At 42.5% G+C, this 18914-nt stretch overlaps 1 protein-coding gene across 11 annotated transcripts in view; it reads left to right on the forward strand.

The window, feature by feature from the left end:
* The window catches only part of LONRF3 (LON peptidase N-terminal domain and ring finger 3), a 194318-nt gene that overhangs the window by 84665 nt on the left and 90739 nt on the right, over positions 1-18914 (forward strand). The gene's annotated exons all lie outside the window — the stretch shown is intronic.

Here is an 18914-nt window from a genome sequence, read left to right on the forward strand (position 1 = left end):
CACAGACATATTATTTTTATATATATATATAGTAATTACATGTTCTTAAAAATCCATATAAATGCTATTATAATATCTGTATCCTTCTGGAATTAGCTTTTCCCTTATTCATTTTTCCACTACCACCGCTCAATCTTTGCCTCTCTAGGTCTTTCTCTGTCTCAGCCCCTGTGAGTTCTAGACTTCTCCCTAGCCCAACCCTTTCTCTCCTATTCAGTTTACCTGTAATAGTCCAAAACTGGTGAATTAAGCCTGGTTCCACCTTAGGTGAAGCCCACCTTCTTCCAATATTGCTCTCTAAACTAAAATCTAGGCCTAGGCTCTTCAACATTACATGGGCCTCTAGGCAAACATGGATCATCACTTGAGTTTCCACAAGGTTCCAGATGTCAGGTGTACATCTCTCTCTTTATAAAAATTGTTTTTGTATTATTTATTTATTTTATTATTTAGATAACATTGGTTTATAGTATTATAAATTTCAGGTGTATTGGAAACTAGACTCTTGGTGGTGAACACGATGTAGTATATACAAAAATTGTTTTCACTTGGCATTTTGATTTATATCAGATACCAATAAAGGGACTCAAAATAGGCTTATCCAATGATGGCTTTCAAATAAGGTAAGGTGAGCCAAAACAAAGACAAATACTTTAAGGAAAGATTTCACTCAGTGTTGTTTACTTAAAAAGAAATCTGTCTGTACTCAAGCTTATTCATTTAAAAGAAACTTTTATTTTTAACTTGAACAAATGCTGGCAAATATACAGTTGTGCACCACATAACGACATTTTGCTCAATGATGGGCTGCATATACAATGGTGGTCCCATAAGATTAGTACCATCTAGCCTAGGTGTGTAGTAGGCAATACCACATAGGTTTGCATAAGTACACTCTATGATGTTCACACAACAGCAAAATCGCCTAATGATGCATTTCTCAGAGCATATCCCTGTCATTAAGCAATGCGTGGTTGTATATGTAGAAGGGAGGATAAAAGTCAAATGTCAGTAGATACCACTTTTTGGGCGATGAACTTTGGATTGATATCACTGCTGATAAAATTCCTCTGGGCTTCTAAAAAACAAAAAACCTAAAGAGAGTGAAGAACAGACTCTATATTCTCCATCCTTTTCTGTTCCTCCAAACTACAGGATAAAATAAAATTCTCAATTTTACAACATTAACCTGCATCAGTGACTTTCTAAATCTAAAGGAAAAGTCTTATGTATGAGTATACTATATCTCAATGAGGAGAGAAGAACACTACATTTTACTCTTATAACTTAGAACCTTGTATATTTGATGGCTTCAACCGCTTGATTGCAGCAGTCTTGTCTCTGTTGCTCAATACCACAAATGCTTCTCTTCTTTCTTTCTTTTTGGAGAGGCCATTCTGGGATTTAAATAAAGCTTTTTCCTTTATAACACTGTGCGCAATTTCTACTTCTAACCAAGTAACAGGGACTAGATTTGCCCTCTTACTTGAAACGTCAAAAAACAGGACAAAATATATAAACTCTACCTGGCTTGGTTCTCTGAACTCTCAGATCAGTGTCCTCAATTCAGGGAATCTGCCAGGCTCTGCCTCAGCTCCTCTTCTCCATGTCCTATCCTGGAAGCTTTTTGAAGGCAATAAACTGGGCCATATCTTCCTCCTTAAGACACTGGAAAGAGGAGGGCAAACTAAACCTAAAGCAAGACAGAAGGAAATAGTCAAGATCAGAGTGGAGACTAATGGAATAGACAATAGAAAAACAATAGAGAAAATCTATGAAACCGAAAGCTGGTTCTTTGAAAAGATCAACAAAATTGACAAACCTTTAGTTAGATTGACCAAGATAAAAAGAGAGAAGACTCAAATTTCTAGAATCAGAAATGAAAGAGGAATATTACTACTGACCTTACAGAAATAAAAAGGAGTATAAAGGAATTCTGTGAATAAATTAGATAGATGAAATGGAGAAATTCCTAGAGAGACACAAACTACTGAAACTGACTAAAGAAGAAAAAAAAAACCAATCTGAATAGACCTATAACAAGTGAAGAGACTGAATTAGTAATTTTTTTAAAAAACTGCCCACAAAGAATACCCCAGGCCCAGATGGTTAACCACTGAATTCTAACAAATAATTAAAGAACTAGTACTAACTCTTCCAAAAATAGAAGAGGATGGAGCACTTCCCTGTTAATTCTGTGATGCCAATATTACCCTGATACCAAAACCAAAGACATCACAAGAAAAGAAAACTACAGATCATTATCTCTTATGAATATGGGTGCAAAAATCCTCAACGAAAGACTAGCAACCTGAATCCAACAACTTATAAAAAGAATTATGCACCATGACAAGTGGGATTTAAAAAAAATTTTTTTTAATTAATTTTTTGCAAGGAAAGATTCACCCTGCACTAACATCTGTTGCCAATCTTCCTCTTTTTTTTTTTCCTTCCCAAACCCTCAGTACATTGTTGTATATCCCGGTTATAAGTTGTTCTAGTTCTTCTGTGTGAGCCATTGCCATAGCATGGCATCTGACAAATGGGTGGTGTGGTTCCATGACCAGGAAGTGAACCCGAGCCGCTGAAGTGATGAGTGCTGAACTTCAACCACTAGGCAATCAGGGCTGGCTTGAAAAGTGGGATTTATCCTAGGATTCTACAGTTGGTTTAACATCTGAAAATTAATTAAGGTAATACATCATAGCAATTGAGTTTTAAAAAATCACATGATCATCCCAGTAGATGCAAAAAAGTATTTGACAAAATCCAGCACTCTTTCATGATAAAAACACTCAACAAACTAGCAATAAAAGAGAACTTCCTCAGTTTGACAAAGGACATCTACAAAAAACGCACAGCTAACATCAATGAAAATTCTATCAGTTAACTTAATGGTGAAAGAGTAGACACTTTACCCCTAAGATTAGGAACAAAACAAGAATTTCTGCAGCTAAACATTTTACTGGAGTTCTGTCCAAGGCAATTAGGCAAGAAGAAGAAATAAAAGCCATCCAGATTGGAAAGGAAAAAGTAAAATTCTCTCTATGTGCAGATGACATGATCTTATATGTAGAAAATCATAAGGAATCCACAAAAAACCAAACCAACTATTATACCTAATAAAAAAGTTCAGCAAGGTTGCAGGATACAAGATCAATATACAATAATCAATTGTATACAGTCATGTGACACACAACAATCTTTTGGTCAATGATTAACTGCATATACAATAGTGATCCCATAAGATTATAATGGAGCTGAAAAATTCCTATTGCCTAGTGACATTGTTGTCATCATAATGTCATAGCACAATGCATTACTCACGTGTTTGTGGTGATGGTGTAAACAAACCTAGTGTGCTACCAGTCGTATAAAAGTATAGCACATACAATTATGTACAATACTTGATAATAATAAACAACTGCTATTGGTTTATGTATTTATTATGCTATACTTTTTATCATTATTTGAGTGTACTCTTTCTACTTATAAAAAGCAAGTTTACTGTAAAATAGTATGCCATGTTAACAGTGCAGCAACCTCATACATCTCGTGTTGACCGTGTTTCTTGATTGCATCATTTTATCTTGTGCTTGATTTAATCTCATGTTGTTTTGTTCATTATGGCCCCTAAGTGTACAAAATCCATTGCTAATGTTGTCAGTAAGAGGCTATGTTGAGTGATTGACCTGGAAACGAAATTAAAAGTGACGACTACGAAGGTGGAAAATAAGTGATGGTTATTGCTCACCAGTCAGGCATGTTCCATTCCACCATAGCTACAATCTTGAAGAATAAGAAAAAAGTGGTGAAAGCTGTTAAAGAATCTGCTTCATTGAAGGCAACAAGACTAACAAAAATTCGAGAAGGGGCTATATCAGACATGGAGAAACTTCTAATGACCTGAATTGAAGACCAGGCACAGAAGTATATCCCCCTCAGCACCATGACGGTCACAGCCAAAGCAAAAAGTTTGTTTGCAATCTTGAAAGAAAAAGCTGGACCCAACGATGATGTTGAATTTGCTGCTAGCTCGGATGGTTTAGACCATTCAAGAATTGTTATTCATTACATATTGTGAAAGTGAGTAGTGAATCTCTGAGTGCTGATGTGAAGGCAGCTGAAGAAGTTTTGGAAACTAGATAAGCTGATTGTGGAGAAAAACTACTTGCCAGAGCAAATATTCAAAATGAATGAACCCTCCCTATTCTGGAAACAGATGCCTGGAAGGACTTTCATCCATAAGTCAGTGCCAGGTTTCAAGGCTTTTAAGGATGGGATAACAATCTTGCTTGTGGCAATGTTTCAGGCTACAAATTGAAACCCTTTGTGATCTGGCACAGTGAGAACCCCAGGGCCTTCAGGCATATCAGTAAACACACACTGTCAGTGTACTACAGGAGCAATAAGAAGTCATGGATGACCTCAGCTCCTCTTCCAAGATGCCGTCCTGATTTGCTATGCCAGCAAAGTGGAGAACTGTTTGGAGAATAACATACCTTTCAAGATTTTGCGTATTGATAATGCTCCCAGACATCTTCCTTTTATTGGTGATCTTCATCCCAATTTCAAAGTGATGTTTCTCCCTCCAAACACCACCTCTCTGATCCAACCAGTAGATCAAGGAGTTATAGCAGCTTTTAAGGCCTACTACCTGAGGAGGACCTTTGCCCAGGCTATTGCTGCACCTGAGGAGGACACTGAGAAGACTTTGATGGAATTCTGGACAGATTACAATATCTGTGACTGCATCAAGAACTATGCTTGGGCTTAGGATGATGTCATCAAGGAGTGTATGAGTGGCATCTGGAAGAAGACACTGAAGAGGTTTGTCCATGACTTCAAAGGATTTGCCAAGGATGAGGAGGTTGCAAAAATCAGCAAGGCTGTGGTTGAGACGGCAAACAACTTTACCCTGGGTGTGGATGAGGAAGACATTGAGGAACTCCTAAAGGTGGTTCCTGAGGAAATGACTAATGAGGAGTTGTTGGAACTGGAACAGGAACGCAGAGACGTAGAAGAGGCAGGAGAAAAGGAAACTGCAGGAGAAGAAAAAGAAGAACCTCCAAGAAAATTCACAGTGAAGGGTTTAGCTGAAGCTTTTGCAGACCTCAACAACCTCCTTAAAAAGCTTGAAAATATAGACCCCAACACTGAAAGGTTTTCATTAATAGAGAGGAATGTTCATGGTGGGTTATCTGTTTATAAGCAAATCTGTGAGGAAAAAAACAAACCAAGCAAACCATCATGGACATATTTCTGAAAAGAGTGACACCTCCTCAAGAACAGCCACAGGCAGGTCCTTCAGGAGATATTTGAGAAGAAGGCATTGTAATCATAGGAGATGACAGCTCCGTGTGTTATTGCCCCTGAAAACCTTCCGGGGGGACAAGATGTGGAGGTGGAAGATAGTGATATTGATGATCCTGGCCCTGTGTAGGATGAGACAAATGTGTGTATATGTGTCTTAGTTTTTAATTAAAAAGTTTGAAAAGTGAGAAAAAATAAAAACTTTTAAAAATAGAAAAAAACTTATAGAATAAGAATATAAAGAAAGAAAATATTTTTTTACAGCTGTACAATGTGTATTTTAAGGTAAATGTTATTACAAAAGAGTGAAAGTAAAAAACTTAAAATTTATAAAGTAAAAACGTTACAGTAAGCTAAGGTTAATTTATTATTGAAGAAAGAAAGATATTTTTTATAAATTGAGTGCAGCCTAAGTGTTTATAGAGTCTACAGCAGTGTACAGGCATGTCCTAGGCCTTCACATCGACTCACCACTCACAGAGTCACCCAGCGCAACTTTCAGTCCTGCAAGCTCCTTTCCTGGTAAGCGTCCTATTCAGGTGTACCATATTTTATCTTTTTTTTTTTTTTTTTTTTTTAGGAAGATTAGCCCTGAGCTAACTGCTGCCAATCCTCCTCTTTTTGCCGAGGAGAACTGGCCCTGAGCTAACATTCGTGCCCATCTTCCTCTACTTTATATGTGGGCTGCCTACTACAGCGTGGCTTGCCCAGCAGTGCCATGTCCACACCCGGGATCCAAACTGGAGAACCCCGGGCCGCCAGAGCAGAACGTATGCACTTAACTGCTGAGCCACCGGGCCAGCCCCCATTTTTATCTTTCATACTGTATTTTTACTGTACTTTTTCTATGTTTAGATATGATTTAGATACACAAATACTTACCATGGTGTTACAATTGCCTACAGTATTCAGCACAGTGACACACTATACAGGTTTGTAGCCTAGGAGCAATAGGTATACCATACAGCCTAGGTGTGTAGTAGGCTATACCATCTAGGTTTGTGTAAGTACACTCTATGATGTTCGCACAATGACAGCATCACCTGATGACACATTTCTCAGACTGTATCCCCGTCATTAAGCAACACAAGACTGTATCTATATACTTACAATAAACAATCCAAAAAAAAGATTAAGAAAACAATTCCACTTACAATAGTATAAAAAAAGAATAAAATACTTAGGAATAAAGTGAAGAAAAGGAATGCAAAACTTATACTCTGAAAACTACAAGACACTGTTGAAAGAAATTAATGATCTAAATAAATGTTAACACATCCCTTGCTCATGCTCATGGATGAAAGAGTTAATATTGTTAAGATGGCAATACTTCCCAAATTGATCTATGGATTTAATGCAATCTGTATAAGAATCTCAGCTGGCTCCTCTTTAGAAATTGGCAAGCTGATTCTAAAATCCATATGGAAATGCAACTGACCCAGAATAGCCAAAACAGTCTTGAAAAGGAAGAACAAAGGGGGAAGATTCACACTTCCCAATTTTAAAATTCACTACAAAGCAGTGATAATCAGGACATTGTGGTACTCGTATAAGGATAGACATATAAATCAATGGAATAAAATTGAGTCTCCAGAAATAAAACACTGTGTCTGTGGTCAACTGATTTTGACAAGAGTGCCAAGATCATTCAATGGTGAAAGAACAGTCTTTTCGAAAAATAGTGCTGAGACAACTGGATAGCCACATGTAAAAGAATGAAGTTGGACCATGCTCCACACCATATACAAAAGTCAACTCAAAATGCATCAAAAACCTAAATATATCAGCTAAAACTGTAAGAAAACAAGGCTAAATCTTCATGACCTCAAATTTGGCAAGGGATTCTTATTTATTACACCAAAAGGATGAGCAACAAAAGAAAAAGATAAATTAGACCTCATCAAAATGAAAAACTTTTGTACTTCAAAGGACACTCAAGGAAGTGTGAAGACAACCCACAAAATGTGAGAAAATATTTACAAATCATTAATCTGATAAGGGAGTTGTAATCTACACTGTATAAAGAATTCTTACAACTTAATCATAAAAACGTAAATAACCCAATTAAAAAATGGGGCAAAGGATATGAAAAGATATTTTCCCAGGGAAGATATACAAATGGCCAATAAACACATGAAAAGTTGCTCAACATTATCAGGGAAATGCAAGTCAAAACCACAATGAGCTTCATACCACTTCATACCCATTAGGATGGCTATAATAAAAAAATCAGATAATAACAAGTATCGACGAGGATGTGAAGAAATCAGAACCCTTGTACATGGTTAGTGAGCATGTAAAATGATGCAGCCACTTTGGAAAAACGTTTGGTAGTTCCTGAAAAGTGTAAAAATAGAGTTACAGTAGGATGCAGCAATTCTGTTTCAAGATATATACCCAAGAGAAAAGAGAATATATGTCCACAAAAAAACTTTACATAGCAGCATTATTCAAAATAACCAAAAGGTGGAAACAACTAAAATCTCCATCAGCTGATGAATGTATAGATAAAATGTGCTATATCCATACAATGGAACATTATTTGGCCATAAAAAGGAATGAAGTGCCTACTGATACATACTATGACATAGATGAATCTTGAAAACATTATACTGAGTGAAAGAAGCCAGTTTCAAAAGACCACATATTATATGGTTCCGTTTATTTGAGATGTCCAGAATAGGGAAATCCCCAGACAGAAGGTAGATTAGTAGTTGCTTAGGGCTGGAGGGAATGAGGAATAGATAGCTAAAGGGTATGGGATTTCTTTTCGAGGTGATGAAAATGTTTTAAAACGTGATGGTTGCACATATCTGTAAATATACTAAAAACCATTGAATTGTACACTTTAAATTGGTGAATTGTATGGTATGTGAATTATGTCTCAATAAAGCTGTTAAAAAATAAGCTGGGGCATTCATAGGGCTCATCTTATTTGTTTTCCATCTCTCTGGGGTCACTGTCTTTTGTTGTCCAATATCCAGTGTCTTGACAACTTTGCTTCATATCATCTGTCTTGTTATTTCATGCAGGAGGGTTAATACAAATCCTATTACTCCATCTTAGCCAGAAGTAGCAGTCTCCCTATTTTTTAACTGGGGAAACTGAGGCCAAAAGCAGCTAACTGGCTTGCCAAAGTTCATGCTAGTTAGTGGCAGAGTCAGGACTATAACCAAGATTTCCTGATCTCCCAAAGTTGAGACAGAATTACTTCTTGTCTGTCCAGCTTCTGGGGCAACTTGATAGCAGAAGGTCAATTAACCAGTCATAGACAAAGCAAATGTCTGTGACTTGAGGATCCCCGAAAGGTCGAGATCAGTTCTCCGCCTTCCCCTCAATCAGCAAGTATTTATTGCACACCTATGTGCAATGCCTTTTGGGAGACATTCCTGGGGACAGAGAAGCAGGTGCTACCATGTCTGGCAACAAGTGGCTCACCATCTATTTGGGAGAAAAAGCTGCACTTGAAACATCTCTATGACTCAAGCATGTTTACCTGTAATATAATGAATGACTCACTCAACTGTGCAGCCAAGAGAGTCAGGAGGGGTCATCGTGTGTGGGCTTTTCTCAGGCAAGTCTCCGAGGGGAGGGAGCACTTGGGTTTCAAAAGGTAGGCAGCATCCCCTGACTGGGTGGGGCAGGAAAGGCAGGACAGTGTCTCACAGGGTATCTGTTAAAATGCACACAAGGCCTCAGAGGGTCCTTGGCTATAAGAAAAGCCTGAGTCTTGGGGTGGAGAAAGGAAGAGGATGTTGCCCTGCCAGAGGGCAGACCTGAGGAATTTGGTGGAAGTCCTATGGTGAGGAGGATGACTAATAAGGCAGCTCCTTTGCCTACTGCAAAATCAAATGCTCCCAGGCAGTTTTTTATAGGAAAACAAGTGTCTTCCCAGGTCATGAAAAGCTGGGTTGTCCACTTGAAGTTAAAGCACAAATATTCCAGACCCTAGCCATTCATTCATTCACTGAGCATGTATCAAGCACCTACTATATGCTGGGAGTTGCACTAGGGGCTGGGGATTCACACAAGACTCGTGGCTTGCTCTAGTTCATGGTCTAGAGGGGAAGACAGTTGGACAACAATGACAGATTTCCTTAGGGAAAGGTGGTCTCTTTCCCCACCTCACTCCCTCTGTCAGTCAACAGAAGTGGCCAAGTCCTTTCCCTTTGCAGATGTGCCATCAGGGTCAGGGTGGGACAGGGAGAAGGACCGAAGGCCACAACTTGAAGAGGTTCCCAATTAATGCTGGGCAGGACAGAGAGCACTCCTGGGAAACCAATCCAAAGCTTTCCTTTACAGCCTGGCTCAAAACTCACAGCCTCCCAGAAGCCGCCTTTTCTCTATCTGCTCCCTCACCCCATCCTCCAACCCCATAGGCTCTCCTGAATTACAGTGATATGTGTGGACTTTGTCTAGCTCCCCTACAAAAGAACAGGCCTTTGAGGGGGAGCGTCCAGACCTTCTTCCAGTTTGTAACACCCCTGATGGCTTTGCACAAGGTGGGCATTTGATGAACGTCTGTTGATAGAATCACAGGAACTTTGTAATCACTATCACCATCAATGGTGCTTCTCCTCTGCCTGCCTAGGGCTTGACTGTCTCCAAAGGGCCTTCTCATCCCCTCTTCCTTTCTCTCTTTGGATCCTCTCCATGGCTCCCATGAGGTTTCTGCTCTTGTGGCTGGGTGTGATGCTTGTGGTGCTGTGATACTGTGTATTATGAGGGATTGCACCCCCCTAGGTAAGACCCTGCCCCTGGCCTGGCCTGTTACTGGCCTCCTGGTCTGCCATGTCACAGCCAGACTGGGCTGTGGGTGCTCACTGAAGAGAAGCACCCACACAGGGTGCCATCTCCCTACAGGACTGCAAGCCCAGCGCTCCTGCTGCTCCTGGAAGCCATGGGAGGGGCTGGGGGCCATCAGGACTGAGGTCTTTCAGGACTTGACCTTGCCTCCGACATCCCAGGCTTTTGACCTGGGGCCCAGCCCCCAGGAGCGGGGTGGAATGTCAGGACTCCATCCTTCCTGTTGAGCAAGAACTGCAGCCCTGCCGGGCCTTGGTCCTGGGTGAGTTGGCACTGCCAAAGGTCCATTTTCAGTCACAGGCTCACCTAGCTTGTTGGGTTTGAAGCAAGAATAATATTGCCATATCACCCTCCACTTGTGCAGGGCTTTGCCATTCACAGAGCCACTTCTTCATCATCTCATTGATTCCTCAGGATGGGCATATTAGGTAGTGGGTTTTTCATAAACTGTAAATTTACTTTCTTCTTCATTCATTTTTCCTCTCCCTGCTGGTTTTATAACTCAGAGAATTGCACTCACCCCCCCAAAAGAGAATCTTAGCAGTACAAGTGTCTGAGAAAAAACCAAACATACCCACGCATCTTGGTTGACAGTTTAAGTATGATAACGCCGAACTCAGCAATTACAGAGCAAGGACATATTCCCTGGTGAACAGACAGTAGAGTTTCAGGGAAAATCTCAAACACCTAGGAGTGTATTATGGGGTCAGAAACCCAATTTACCAAACAGATTAATGAAAGAGTGGTCACTCACAGTTTGAAAGTATACATATTTTAGAAGAGATTCATAAAGTTAGTGAATCTGAGTGAGTATGCATTCCTTTGTTCTATTTCCCTGGGTTTCAGATAGGAGCTTTTAGAAAGAAAGTGACTTGTTCTATCCCATAGCTGGTTAGTGGTCAAGCGTAGGACTTGGGCTCATGCTTTCCCAGCCCTGGACTTTTCATTTGAGCCTTCTTGGGATGAAAGGGTTTGCTTCCAGGCTACTCATTGAACACTAAGTAGAATGGAAGGAAAAGAATGTCTTGAAGCTCAAGGGTGTGAACCCATAGTACGTTGACAACCAATTAAAAACTCAGATAAAGTACTTCTAAAATGATTATATGCTGCAGAGAAGTCGATGGGGAAACAGGACTTGAGTTCCTTAAAGGGGATTTGCACATAAGATCTAGAAACTCACCTAACAGCACATTCTCGAAGAGTGAACAGGAGATATCAAGGTGGAAAGCCAGAGTCCTGATCAGATTCTTTTCGGTTCTGGGACCTTATACAAATCATTTAACCTTCTTGAGTCTCCGTTGCTCATCTCCAGTAAAAGAACGATGCTAATACCTGAGTTATCCCCAAAGAGTCAACTGAGGTCATCCAATCAGTTCCCATATCTGCTCCATTTTATCCTAAATGTATCTTGAATCTCCTCTTCTCTCTATTCTCACTCTTATTTCTTTACTTCATCTTTCTACTTGGTCTCCCCCAGGCTGCATCGTTTTCACTCCACTCTCCACATTGCAGCCAAAGAGATCTTTCTAAAAGGCAAAGCTGGTCACATCGCGAATCTGCTTAGAACCCTTCAGTAGCTTCTTATCCTCACGATAACCAGTCCTGGTGGTCTAGTGGTTAAGATTTGGTGCTCTCACTGCCATGGCTGGGTTCGTTTCCCAGTTGGGGAACCACACCACCCATCTTTCAGTTGTCATACTGTGGTGGCTACATGTTGCTTGGATGCAGAAAGCTCTGTCACCACTGTTTCCAATACCAGCATGGTCACCCATGGTGGACAGGTTTCAGGGGAGCTTTTAGACTAAGACAGACTAGGGAGAAGGACCTGGCCACCCTTCTGAATAAATTGGCCATGAAAACCCCATGAATAGCAGCAGAGCATTGGCTGATCTGGCACCGGGATGTGAGAGGATGGCCAAAAGAACTGGGCGGGTTTACACCCTGCTATACTCAGGGTCACTTTGAGTCAGAATCGACTAGACAGCACTAACAACAAACCCTCATGATAAAATCTCAACTCCTTACCCTGGCCTGCAAGGCCTTCATGGTCTGGCATCTGCCTGCCTCTCCAAGCCCATCTCACACTGCTCCTCTCTTAAATTCTAGGCTCCAGCCATGATAAACTAGTAGCTGTTCCCCAGTGAGTAGCTTTTTTCTCTACCTAAAACAGTCATCCCCTTCCAGCACTCCAACCCTGTAATCCTTCAGAATTCTGTGTCCATATTACCCACCTGAGAAGCCCTCCCCCAGTCTGAACTGCTCCTTGTCTGTGCCCCCGACCCCTACCCCGCAGAACCCTATCCCTGTCTTCTTAGCACTCATCACTCTGATTGAAACTGCCTATTCCCTTGTTGGTTTCTCCCACTCAGTTCTGCAGGACTATGTCTTACTCATCTTTATGTTTCCAGCTGAGCCTGTTGAATGAATTATGATTGCTAGACGAGTGTTAAGTATTATGTAACATTACTGTGTTCAGGTTGGTTATTTAATCTTGTTGGCCTACTCACCCATTTGATAATAACGAATCTTACATTTCAGTTACATCATTCTTGTTCCTTCTTAAGCCCAATACTAATAAAGGCTACCACTTATTGAGCGTTTAACCTGGGCTAGGTTCTGTGGTAAGATTTTAGATGTATGATCTCATTTACTCATCATCATAGCAATCTTATAAGCTAAGTGCTATTATAAGCATCATCGCCATTTTTCATATGGAAAAACTAAGGCAGGCTCAAAGAAACTAAGTAGCTTGCCCAACATCCAACAGCCAGATTTTGAATCCAGATACCTTGAGTTCAAGATCCAAACCCTGATTCTAACCATCTCCCAGTTCTGCTAAAGTCTTCAGATAAGGATATTATCAGCAGAGTGAAAAGCAGCCCGCAGAATGGGAGAAAATATTTGCACATCATATATCTGATAAGGGGTTCATATCCAGAATAGACAGAGAACTCTTAAAACTCAACAATAACAAAAAACCCAATTTAAAAGTGGGGAGAGGACTGAACAGACATTTCTCCAAAAGAAGATATACAGATGGCCAAGACACACATGAAAAGGTTCTCAACATCACTAATCATTAGGGAAATGCGAATCAAAACCACAATTAGATGTCACCTCACACCCATTAGGATGGCCATTATAAATAGAAAACAAGTCTTGATGAGGATGTGGAGAAACTGGAACCATTATGCATTGCTGGTAGAAATGTAAAATAGTGCAGCTGCTGTGGAAAAAAGTATGGCAGTTCCTCAAAAAAATTGAAAATAGAATGACCATATAGTCCAGCAATCCCACCCCTGGCTATATAGCCAAAAGTAGTGAAAGCAGTGTCTGGAAGAGATCTTTATATACTCATGTTTATAGCAGTATTATGTACAATAGCCAAAATGTGGAAGCAACCCAATTGTCTATTGTTGGATGAATGGATAAACTATATATGTGTATACACACACACACACACAAGGGAATATTGTTCAGCCTTTAAAAGGAAGGAAATTCTGGCACATGCTACAGCATGGATGGACACTGAGGACATTATACTAAGTGAAATAAGCCAGTCACAAAAAGACAAATACTGTATGATTCCACTTATTTGAGGTACCTGGAGTTGTCAAATTCATAGGGACAGAAAGTAGAACGGTGGTTGCCAGTGGCTGGAGGGAGAAGGGAATGGGGAGTTGTTGTTTAATGGGTACAGAGTGTACAGAGTCTTGGTTTTGCAAGATGAAAAAAGTTCTGGAGATGGATGGTGGTAATGGTTGCATAATAATGTGAATGTACTTGATACCACTAAGCCATACACCTAAAAATGGTTCAAATGGTAAATTTTATGTTTTGTATATTCATTGCTCTCTGCCAGGCTCTCTAGAGCCTCCCCATTGGTCAGTGCCTTGAAGAGGGCAGGGCCCAGCCTCAGACCTCAGGCTCACTCTTCTCCCGGAAAGAAAATACCTCTACTCCCAAGGCAGCCAGCACATATTTTACTCACAAGTCGGCAAATGGCTGTGGATCCCTTCTGTTCCCAGGAATCACATCGGGACTAACTGCACTGTGCATTTTCCATCACTGGTAGCTAATCCAAACAGTGACGTTGGGCATTGTTATTAATAGGTGAAGGACACACAAAGAGAGAGGGGAAGTGGCTTGGGCTGAGTCACACAGCAAAGTTAGAACTCCGAGCTCCCAGCAACTAACCTCGCCCTGGGCTCTGTCCCACACACCTGGCAGCTCCAGAGACTTGCTCCTTTTTGTATTCTGGGCAATGAACTCTCTGGCTAACCAAGCGGGTCTGACTTGTCTTGCAAAGAAATGAAGCAAAATCTTCCTTGGGATAGTATTTTGTGATCTTTCTGTTTCTACTGGTTGGCAGGAAACCAGAGTCTCCATACTTGCTGAATGACCTTGAACACGTCATTGAAAGTCTCTGGACCCTCATTTATCCCTTCAGTAAAATATAGACAAGAATTATTGATGCCAGCCCCCAGAGAAACTGAGGGGGAGCTAGGGAAGAAGGATGAGGGTGTACTTATCCAATCTGTTCTGCATTATCCTCTACACGGGTGAACCCCAAACCTGGCTGAGCATCCTAATTACGTGGGTAACCTTGAAAAATACAAATTCCTGGGCCTTGACCAGCCCAGCTTGCTTGGATTTCACCTCCTTTCTCCTGGCCACATGGCCCCCAGTGTGAAGGGAACCCCTTGAGTTGAGCAGCAGGCTGGTCTTGAACTTTTCTGTTTAAATCTTCTCCAACCGAGCTTAAAGGCGCCTTCTCTGCGAGATGGGAAGCATTGCAGTCTGTCTCCTTTGAGCTTTCCCTTGGACTCACTGTTCCCCCATTCTTGGCACTTCTCACATACTCCTTGTTATTTTTACTTAACTGTTTCAAATCTTCGCCTCTTGTTTCCTAGTTAGTTACTGGAGGATAAGAACTGTGTCATACCCTTCTATTATTGCCCCACAAATGCCAGCTCCGTTAGCACATAGTATATGTTCAATAAATATTTGTTGAATTGCAAATCTTGTAATTCAGAAATCTGAAATAATTTCTTATTTAGGGAGATGTTCTGTGTCCTTTGGAAGCTTTCTGATCACATGGAAAGAACTTTAAACAAAGAGACAGGAGCCCTAGCTTCCAATCCTGGCTGGATCACAAACTCCCATTGTGACCTGCAGCAAGTCACTTGTTTTCTCTTGCTCTCAATTCCCTCATTTGTGAAACCAGGGCTGATCTGTAAAGGTTCTTTTAGCTCTGGGTTTTGGCTAGAGTCGGTAGTAAGGGGCAACCTTTTTCATGTTAATGCCATTAATGTCCACGATGCCTTTGTTTTCCCTGTAAGGACTGCATAATTGATAGGTCACACCCAGTTTATAAAATGAGAGACTCAAGTAAAGAGCAAGTAAGTTCTTTGGCCAAGCTTTCATGCATAGCCTGTGTGTATGTGTGTGTGACGGGGAGGTTGTATAAGACTGTCAGCCCTGTGTGACCACTCTCTCCTCTGTGAATGACCCGGGGCACTCCAGGTATGCCATTCTAGCTGGATTTCCTCTTGTCCCTCAGCACTCTCCCAAATGTATAAAATGTCCACTGTCATGTTCAGTAAGATCTGTTCAGATACCGTCCTCTGAGGAAGAGATGAAAGACACAAGACATTAAGTGACACAGGGCACCACATGAAACAGGTGGATGCAAGGCTGCCCTGGTTAAAGGAAGCTAGAGTTGAGACCTACCTGCTCTCTCCTCTGAGCCCCTGAGAGGTCTCTCAGAGGCCACTTGGAAAACTTGCTGTAGTCAGCTGGAAAGGAGGGGCAACTCCCCTCTTGCTGTTTCCTGGTTAACCTTAGCCACTTGGGGAGCCTAGCAAAATAAATGCAGGTTGGAAGAACCCGTCCCTCCAAAGGGAATATTTGCATCTGAAAAAGTGTTGTCTATCTCCTTTCCCTGGCCACCCCGTGGGTGGCCAAGTGGTTTCCCTCACTTGCCTGTCAGGGATGGATGGAGAAGGCCAACTCAGGCAGCAGGTTTCAGTCCTGCAGGCAAGGAATGGAGATGCTCTCATCAGGTAGCCCCTCCGGAGGCTGACCTTGGTCAGGAATGTCAATAGCTGCCAGGGTGATGCAGGGTGCGCTGGTGCAAAGGCGGCACCATCTACTCACTGTCTGGACTGCCTGTAGGATAACACCAAATGGGTTTCTATCAAATACAGGAAAACATTACCACAGTGGTTTTCTTTCCTTCTTTATTTAAATTAAACAAACATTACGTTGATATACATTTGTGGACCAATCAGAAATCTCCTACTCAAAACTTTCTCCCCTCTGCTCTAACTGGAGCTCCCTAGAAGGAGGGGAGAGGAGAACTTTTTTTTTAAAGATTGGCGCCTGAGCTAACAACTGTTGCCAATCTTCTTCTTCTTCGTCTTCTTCTTCTTCTCTCCAAAGCCCCCCAGTACATAGTTGTATATTCTAGTTGTGAGTGCCTCTGGTTGTGCTATGTGGGACGCCACCTCAGCATCGTCTGACGAGCAGTGCCATGTCTGTGCCGAGGATCTGAACCAGTGAAACCCCGGGCCACTGAAGCAGAGCACACGAACTTAACCACTCAGCTATGGGGCCGGCCCCTACTATTTCTTAACAAACACATTTTAAACATCATCTACGGCCTTTGTATTATGGTAATGTTTTCCTGTATTCAGTAGAAACCCATTTGGTGTTATCCTACAGTCAGTCCAGACAGTGAGTAGATGGTGCCGCCTTTGCACCAGCCCACCTTGCCTTGATGGCCCTGGCAGCTATTGACATTCCTGACCAAGGTCAGCCTCCGGAGGGGCTACCTGATGAGAGCATCTCCATCCCATGCCTGCAGGACTGAAACCTGCTGCCTGAGTTGGCCTTCTCCATCCATCCCTGACAGGCAAGGGAGGGAAACCAACCCAGGAAATGCTTACTTGTCAAAGTGGTCCAGGGAGCAAGGCACATCCAAGATCTGCATCTGGAAGACAATTTTGGGTAAACGACATTTATTTTTAAAACTTGTCAAGGGAATAAGACTTTTGAATTAAGAGGTTTTTAAATCATTATCCATCTCCTGGTCCTTTCATATAAATCTCTTTCCCTGCCCCACAGACCAGTGCCAGAAGGGGCAGGCAGATAATTAATGCTGGGGATCCTGCTGTAGACCGAATGTGTACCCTCAAAACTCATGTGTTGGAACCTAATCCCCAATGTGATGGTATTAGGAGGTGGGGCCTTCAGAAGGTGCTTAGGTCATGAGGGCTCCCTCATTAATGGGATTAGTCCCCTTATAAGAAAAGACCCTGGAGAGCTCCCTTCCCTTTTCTGCCTTGTGAGGGTATAGCAAAAAGGCAGCCATCTATGAACCAGATACTGAATCTGCCAGGACTTTAACCTTGGACTTCCCAACCTCTAGAAATAAATTTCCCTGTGAGAAATAAAACTCTGTTGTTTATAAGCCACCCACTCTATGGCATTTTGTTATAGTAGCCTGAAGCGACTAAGACAGACCCCATTCAATAGCAGGGGAAACTGAAGGGTGAAAGGAGCACCCTTTAGACAGCAAGTCAGCAGGAGCCCCAGTTTCTGTCCAACTGCCTGGCATAACCACCTCCTCCACTGCTTGGCCAGTCCCCTGACTTCTCTATCTTCAAAATCTGGCTCAGGCCTGACCCTGAAGAAGAGGACAGCTGTGCAGCTACCCCTGCCCTCCACTGCTACTGCTGACCTTACCTCCTTGTCCAAGCCAACACCCACAGCATCTGGACTAGTCCTTTGTACTTAAGTAGTTGAGTGGGTATCATGAAATCTGGTCTTAGGATAGAAACCACTCAAGGTTAGGGCTGGAGGGAACCTTGGAGATCAGGAGAAACTAAGACCTGGCCGGAGCACTTGCCCAGGGTCTCACAGCAAGTCATGACAAAAGCAGGGCTGCAAGCCAAGTTTTCCTATGTGTGCCTTCTGCCTTCCTGGCTACAGTCTCAGTTCCTGTTTCTTTTCCTGCTCTCTTTCCCCTATCTGACCCTCTTCCCCTGTTCTGCCTCACCAGAGGGAGGCTGTAGGGATCACTGCCCAGTACCTATTTTCTGGGACCCTTGTGTTGACTCAAGGGGGCAATTAACGACCTAAAGAGACACAGAGCCAGAGTGGAACCTGTGGTCCCCAGATCTGAAACATGACTTGATCCCAACTAAGATCATCCCTGACATTTGTCCAGAAGCCAAAACGACGGCTCCCAGAGTTTAGGTCACTTGCCCAAGGTCACTCAGTTAAGAAGTGGCCACAGCCGGAGCCAACTATAGGTCATCAGGCCCCTGGGGGGGCGCTGTGCCCCGGCACTGCTCCAGACATTGCCCCGAGTCCGCAGATTCTGGAGGCCGAGCTAGAGGCAAGCCCAGACCCTGCCTGCCCACTCGGAGCATGGTGACGGTGGGGGAAGTACGTTATTCCCTTAGGTCTCTAAGCCTGTCTGCTGCTTTTTTGCGCAGGTGGCTGCCGTCTGAAGTGTTGGGTTAGGAGGGAGACAGAATGTGGGCGGTTTACACTGGCCATCTGGGAATAAGCGGGGCACCTTCGAGTCCCCCTAGTCATTGTGAGCCAAGCACCGTGCGCTAGTGCGCAGCCCAACCCCTCCCGCGCAGCCCCCCACTGTGACGCGCCAAATGTAAGAACTCAGCGCTCTGGAGCGGGGAACCTGGAGTAGCTCGGCCCCTGGAGTGCGCCAGGATTCACGGACTTTCTCCGGAGTAGCGCTCGCGATCCCCGTCTTCCACCTCCCG

The sequence above is a fragment of the Equus asinus genome, chromosome X (genome assembly GCF_041296235.1).
Source record: "Equus asinus isolate D_3611 breed Donkey chromosome X, EquAss-T2T_v2, whole genome shotgun sequence".
Classification (NCBI taxonomy): Eukaryota; Metazoa; Chordata; class Mammalia; order Perissodactyla; family Equidae; genus Equus; species Equus asinus.